The sequence below is a fragment of the Adiantum capillus-veneris genome, chromosome 14 (assembly GCF_014529385.1).
Source record: "Adiantum capillus-veneris isolate H3 chromosome 14, ASM1452938v2, whole genome shotgun sequence".
Classification (NCBI taxonomy): Eukaryota; Viridiplantae; Streptophyta; class Polypodiopsida; order Polypodiales; family Pteridaceae; genus Adiantum; species Adiantum capillus-veneris.
The window spans coordinates 9,708,668-9,716,365 of record NC_140944.1 but is presented as its reverse complement, the minus strand read 5'-3'; positions in this window follow the sequence as shown (position 1 = coordinate 9,716,365).

The window sequence follows — 7,698 nt, the reverse complement described above, 5'->3', positions numbered from 1 at the left end:
TTTCTCAACCTTCCCCTATGGCTTTCTGCAAGCTAAAAAAACTTTATTATTACATTGACTTCTCTAAGCTTTCATCACTTCACACCATGCTAACTTATCTAATCTATATAATCAAGTTTGGTAGCATTGCTAGACCAAGATAGACCAAAAGCATGACTCTCTCTCTCTCTCTCTCTCTCTCTCCCCCCCCCCCCCCCCCCCCCCCCCCAAATAGAAGTAGAGTACTCCTACGTTTGTTGAACAAGGGCTAGCACCTCATGAAAAATAATGTCTATCAGAAGCTTCCAATTTTGGTATCAAAGAATGCTTTGCAGTATCTTACATATATTTATGTTTGTTGCATCGTCCATATGTTTATGTTTGTTAAAATATATCAAGAGGTTGTGTCATGCATCATTTAAAAAATGCAATAATAGGAAGAGAGTATTGATGGTGTTCCACTTGGAAAGAAGATAGCCCTACAAGAATAGAGGCAATGTTTCTTTGGCCGCAGCAACGAGCGGGTCACATACTAGTACATATTGAAAAGCCAAAAACTTTTAAGTGTTCCCTGACAAATCCTCCCCATCGTGCATTTGTTTAGTTAGTGAATGGATCCTTCATTAACTGAATTACCTTGACAATTTATTTTATTGTTATAAAATGCATAACGTACCTTTAGTATTTAGTTTTATTATTATTTTTTATGAGATAAGCATTGACACAGACATATTATATAGTAGAAAGACAAAAAGTTTGAAATATTCACAAACATGTCTCTCAATGTTAAACATGAAAGTAAATTCCAATGAGATTGTCATCATGATTTTTCACTTCCAATCAAAAATTTTAAGCAAGGTGAAAATTAACTATGGTCTAGTAAGGCTATTGATGGGTATTCCATAATAAGAGGCTTCTTTGTGAGAGAGAAAAATAGAAAGCGACACTAGTATTTTAAAACATGTGGTATCACAATAAAATATTATATTATTTGCAAAGAAGTGTAACAATGAATTAATTAAATTACAATATATTCCAAAGCATAAATAAAGTATATCCGGTTAATCACAAATCAAGCATCAGTGTACAAACTGTCACAAAAGTGTAGATTTATGAGCATTAGCTTGTATTAAAGCTTGAACTTTTGACACCAAGTTATTGCTTAGCCATGGTAGCTTGAAACAACGAAACCTTACTAGCACAACATTATGATACTTACAATAGCAATTACTTCATCATGATTTAGAAAGCAACAATGAGAAATAGAATCCTAACCTCTAGCATATATTGAAACCTGGTTAGAAAAGAACACTCAAGGTTTGCCAAAGTTGTGTGATTAATCCATGTGTGGCACGAAAAATAAACTGTAGAGATGTCACTGCACCTATCATTCTTGATCCTTCTTGGCTTTGCAACAACATTGTAGGAGAGCTATTAGGAGATATCTAGCAGAAAGTTTGAGAAAACTGAGGCTGAAGTTAGAGTCCTCATCCGAAAAAATGGGATTTCCGAAAGAATTTGTGGAAGAGATATTGAGGTACATACAAGCTTGGCATTATGTTTTGTCATTAGTGCTGAGAGACTTGTTGGCTCCTCGTCCCTCTTTGCATGCACAAAAGAGGGTCCCATTTTTGTTTTGATGTGACCCTCTTTGGATGCACAAAAGAGGGTCCGATCATAGTTCAAACTCTGCATCCTTACATCCTGACCACTCTGCAAGGTTTTTAGATGGGAACACTGAACATAGTCTTCTTGTCAATAACAAAGACTATGCACAACATTCATTCTCTAGATGACCAATCCAGCATGTGTTATGTAGATGTCAATTGGTGGTTTTTTGAGAGACTTAATCATGGTTATTGTGCATGCATGCATGCAACCACTTTGTAAAGCACTGGCAATGTCCTCTATTGAAGCATTTGTGTGTGTGCATGTGTATGTGTGTGGGTGAATCTGCATGCCATTTCTGTAAAGAATTGAGGTACAAGACCATTACTTGCAAATGAACAACTTTCTGTGAGGATGCTACTACGTCAAGAATCTGAGGGAGGAGGAGTGCATCTTACCTAAAAGCATTTGTGCTTAAATCTTGCAGCTTTCTATTTGAAAACTCAAGACTGGCCACCTTACGATGCTTCTTCCATGTCTCTCCATCCGAGCTAAGGAATCATGCATTGCACGACACACTCTCTCTCCCTGCCATCACCAGCTTTCAACAACAAAAATTAAATTTCGAGTAAAATCTGAAGTAGTATATGACTGGAACACATGATGCCGGAAAATAGAGGCAAGGGAAAAGGAGGAGAAAGAAGTAAGTAGAGAGGAGTACCTTGGGATAGTTGGGGAATACGGACCCAGAGAAAGGTATAGGAAGAAGAAAGGAGAGAGGAGTACCTTGGGATAGTTGTAGAAGTTTCCCTTGAGGATGTGCTCCACATTGCAAGGATCCAGAGTGAAGAATAAGGTTGTGGAAGAGATGAGAGAGAGCTTGACGGTACGGTGGCAATCGCTGAAGAAGGAGAGGAGCCAGTCATGCAGACAATGGAAGTTGAGCAAAGTTTCCAGTTGCGCACCTACAAGAGGCCATGTCTTGGAATCGGGGCTATGACGTTGCCCAAATCTATGCAGGCCGACCCATATCACAACCAGGCTCGCTACCACTTCACTGTCACTGCCACCACCCAACTCATTCTCTCTCTCTATATAAATATTATTATATTTTTAATGTTTTTTTGAAGCTCCCTCTCAACTACCCAACTCGTGGCAACCTGTATTTGAAGGAGGAGGTATCGATTTATTGAAATTGCTTGGTTGAGTGGAATCTTTGCGGATTCCATGTAGGAGAAAATGTTGTGAAACTCTTTTTGAGGTCTACGCTTCCTATGCATGTCCCTCTTGAATAACAAGTCTTGAACTCTCCTCTTGCGATAGATCTTTAAGGTGTCTTGGGATAGTTTCCTATGACGTTAAAAATCCTCTTCTTCTCTTTCTCTCTATATATCTCTATCAAGTGAGGCAATAGGTGGAAGGTACCACCTAGGGCTATGGTGGATTGTTGGCGCCCACAACAAGAGCGTGCTAGCTTCGCAGCGGATAGCATGGTGCATCTACTCTCATGATCTTTATCTCTCTCTCACACAATCTCAAGGTCTCTCTCTCTCCCACTTTCTTGTCAGCAAGGCACGCATCCCACAATTGGCAATGCTTATGCCACTCTACAAACTTGAGGAAGGTTGAGCAAAGAGCTATTGTCATTGCTCTGCAAAATAGGGGAAGGCGGGGACGAGCGGCACAAAGAGGACCCCCACACCAAAGGGGAACGTTTTCAATGACCCCCATCAAGAGTGAAACAAATGGACCCCTAAAGCCATATGTGCCTCACAACCACACATTGAAGGAAAGAAAAGTATGCCTTAAATTGAGAGAGCGAAAGGGATATAGTTCTCAAAAAATGTGCACCATAAGATTTGAAAGATAAATAAGATGTTCAATCGATTAGGATATTAATTTTTTTAATGATATGGAGCCCATACTCTTAAATGAAAGAACCGTTTTCAAATTAAAATAACAAAAAAAAGATGAATGAGGACGAAAAAGATTGTGTGTGACCAAATTTTTAATGGTCCTCTTTAAAGAAAGAGGTACACAATTGTCAACACCTTTCACAAAAGCCTTTAAAAAATATTATAAAACAAGCAGATTGTACACATGTCTTCCATCCGATCGATTTGCATCCACAGTCCAAAATTTGCACCAAAATCCCACTCACCCCACTATGGCCTTATGTAGGCCAAAAAATGGAGCCCCTCACAAGTTGCAACTACACATTGAAGGAAAGAAATGCAAGCCTTTAAAGTGAGAGAGAGTGAAAGGGATATAGTTCTGAAAAGATGTGCAACATAAGATTTGACTGATAAATAAGATGTTCAATGGATTAGGATATTAATTTTTTTAATGATATGGAGCCCATGCTCTTAAATGAAAGAATTGTTTTACAAACTAAGAAAACAAAAAAAGAGGTGAAAGAGGACGAAAAAGATTGTGTGTGACCAAATTTTTAATGGTCCTCTTTAAAGAAAGAGGTACACAATTGCAAACACCTTTCACAAAAACCTTAAAAAATATAAAAAAACAAACAGATTGTACACGTGTCCTCCATCCGATCGACTTGCATCCATGGTCCAAAATTTGCACCAAAAATCCACCTACCCCACTATGGCCTTCTGCAAGCCAAAAAACAAACAAATTGTACACGTGTCCTCCATCCGATCAACTTGCATCCACGGTCCAAAATTTGAACCAAAAATCCACCCACCCCACTATGGCCTTCTGCATGCCAAAAAAGTGCAATTAGAATCCATGCACATGCACACGTCACTCCTTGTTTAACTTAAAAGGTTGAAACGAAAGGATGAATGATGGAGTCCATTCAAGGTCATTTTCCCTTGGAAGTTGGTGTAGCTCTTTTCAAGAAAAAACTTAAAACAAAAGTGGAAAAGTCCAAAGGTCTCCAGTGAATGACATGTGGATGTTCTCTCCTTGCTTGAAAATTTTAAGCTCCATTATATATAGTATATATATATATATATATATATATATATATATATATATATATATATATATATATATATATACACGCGTGAAGAGTAAGGCTATATGAATGAAAAGCCTTTTGACAATGAAAAGTCAAAAAACTTACTTTGTTTTTTTTTAACAAAAGACTTTCTACTCTACTAGGGTAAATCATTAAAAAAAGATAAGTTTGAGAAGTATTTTTCTCCTCAATGCAAATATGGCTTTTAAAGATATATTTAGATTTTTTTTCAAGGCAATGTTTTCAAGAGCAATATTGATATTATTTTAACAAATTGGGTAATTTTATATTTTTAACTTTTTAAAAATTACTCTAAAGAGGTACTCTTATGCTCTTTCTTAAAGTTGTTGAAAATTTGACACCTCCACGTGTCATGAGCAATTGTGCTACCCTGGTCCCCTCCCCCACCGAGTTGTTGATTGTCCAGCCCAACAACTATAAAAGCTTTACTAATGGCATACACATGCAAGATTGCTTTTAACATTGGTGGAACCACTATCCACTCGGCCCTCCACTTGCCACTGCTCACATCATCTAATACTTCCCTATCAGCTAAGAGGCTGAATGAGCTACAACTACTTTATCGAGACCTACAATTAGCCGTTTTTTATGAAGTCTCCCCGATTGGAACCAACATCTTCGCTACGGCAAACACTCGTCTGCGCGCAGTATAAAGCAACTATGACCTTCCATTCGGTGGTGTTGATGTTGTTTTGTGCGGCAATCTTTGCCAAGCTAGTCCATTACGTGACTCTTGAATTGCTCGAATCTATCTCACCCTCTTTATGGCATGACCATATAAAGTGCTATGAGTTAACAATCACCATCAGACAAACTAATAAGACATTCATCAACATACTCAATAGGATACGCATTTCAAAACAGACCAACAAAGACATTTTGTTCCTCAATACGCATTACATGCGCACAGTAGCTCATCCAGCCATGGTGTCCCACCTTTACTATGCGAACAAAGATAAAGACCTGCACAACCAACATATTTTCAACACTGCCATAGAGACACCACTACTTATTGAAGCACAAGACACAAGGGAAAAAACTTGCAGCAAAACTATTCAAGTACCAATAGATCCAAAGTTGACAGCAAGTCTTCACAAAAAACTTCACTTAAAACCAGGCCTTACTGTAAAACTTTGTGCTGGAAATATTGACATTCTAGATGGCTTAGTCAATGGAGCCGACGGTATATTCAAAGCAGTAACACAAAACTCCACGACACAAACCATCTGGATTCAATTTCAAACCACTAAAGTGGGCCAAAAAACTATATATGAAAACCAACAACTATACATTACATCAATAGATAGACAATGGACACCAATCCAAAAAATAGCACGTGAGTTTCAAATAGGAAAGAACTTCCTAAACACTATTACTAGAACACGATTCCGAATTCAACCTGTAGCTGCTAGAATCATACACCGTGCACAAGGCTTGACACCGGACACCTTGGCTTTGGATCTAACCACCATTCAAAGTCACGGCCTTGTGTACACTGTCCTCTCCCACGTAAGAGATCCCAACAACCTTTACCTCCTGACAGAAATAACTTCCAACCATATTAAAGTAGACCAAACAATTATAGCTGAGCTACACCGCCTCAAAACACATGCCACTTGGCAACCTTCACAGCTTGACCTCCACTCTTTGCCCGACAATCACTTGATAAACAATCTCTTAACATTGTGTCCCTTAAGAAACACTACAACAACCTTATTCATGATAATAACTTAATGGCCTCCCACATTCTTTGTCTCCAAGAAACAAAGCTACAATATCCTAACACAGTGGCCATACACGGTTACACACACACTCAAACAACTGGCCCCATGGGAGTATCCCTCTTCACATCAAAGAAGAACAAACATCTACAACACCACAACATCATTTCCACAAATGATATAGAATGCATTAGAGCACTCCTCAATACGCCACATAGTCCACAAATTACCCTGATAACATTGTACCATAGACCCTCAACTCCACTTCCCTTGCTCCTGCAAACATTGACTACACTACTCACACCTCACCTCACCTCCAACACACCCCTACCAATTTACTCGGTGACTTCAACATCAATGCTAACTACCAAACCCCTGAATACCTTGCTATTTCTAACCTTCTCTCCACACACAACATGACACAACATATAACCCACAACACAACAATCTACGATTCAACTTTGGAGCACATTTGGACTACAAATTCCTTCACTAACATAACAAAAGGCACTAACTTCTCATTTTGGTCAGACCACTCCATTATTTACTTACTGATGCCAATAAACTCCAAAAACACATTCCAATGCCCCCCTCTTCCTGCTTCCTAAAAGCACCTTCACAAATCCTTCTATTGGCAGGCCCTTGTGATCCCTCACCTTGTTTGGATTGAAATGTGTATTCATAGGAGTTTGATCCGATGATGTGAAGTATTGATAACGGGTCATTTCATTAAAGGACTTTATAGAAATTGATTTCACTAGTTTTATTATTATTTTATGCTTATTTAATTTATCTTATCTTATGAAGAAAGCACTAAATATTCTTTTGTTTTACTTTTTCTTTGTGTTTTTATTTACTTCCTCCTCATTTTATTTTGTTTTAAAATGCTCATGTGCAATGTGCATCTTTCACATTATTTAAGTGGGGCCCTTCATAATATATAAAGCATTTGTGAGTATGTACATATAATAGATAATCCAATTTATTAGTTTTGACTTCTCAGTTATGTCAAAACGTCACAATACTTAGTACTATATCTTCTATACTATATATAATTGAGCTTAAAATTTTCAAGGAAGGAGAGGGCATCTATGTGTCACTCTCCTTTTCATTTCAAGAACCTTCAGAAACATTGAAATGAACCTTAAGAAACATTTGGTTTGAAATGTAAAAGTAAAGGGTAAGTAGCAAGTTTTGTGACGATAGAAGATGAAAAGACTTAGTTTTGGCTTCTCAATTCTGTTAAAAAGTCACAATACTTAGTACTATATCTATATTTACATTATTTGAACTCTTTAGCAAGGCAAAGGAGTTTCAATCCAACCTTTAATTTTGAAGGGTGTTTACTTTTGTTTTTGTAAAGGGTGACTCTACTTCGCATTT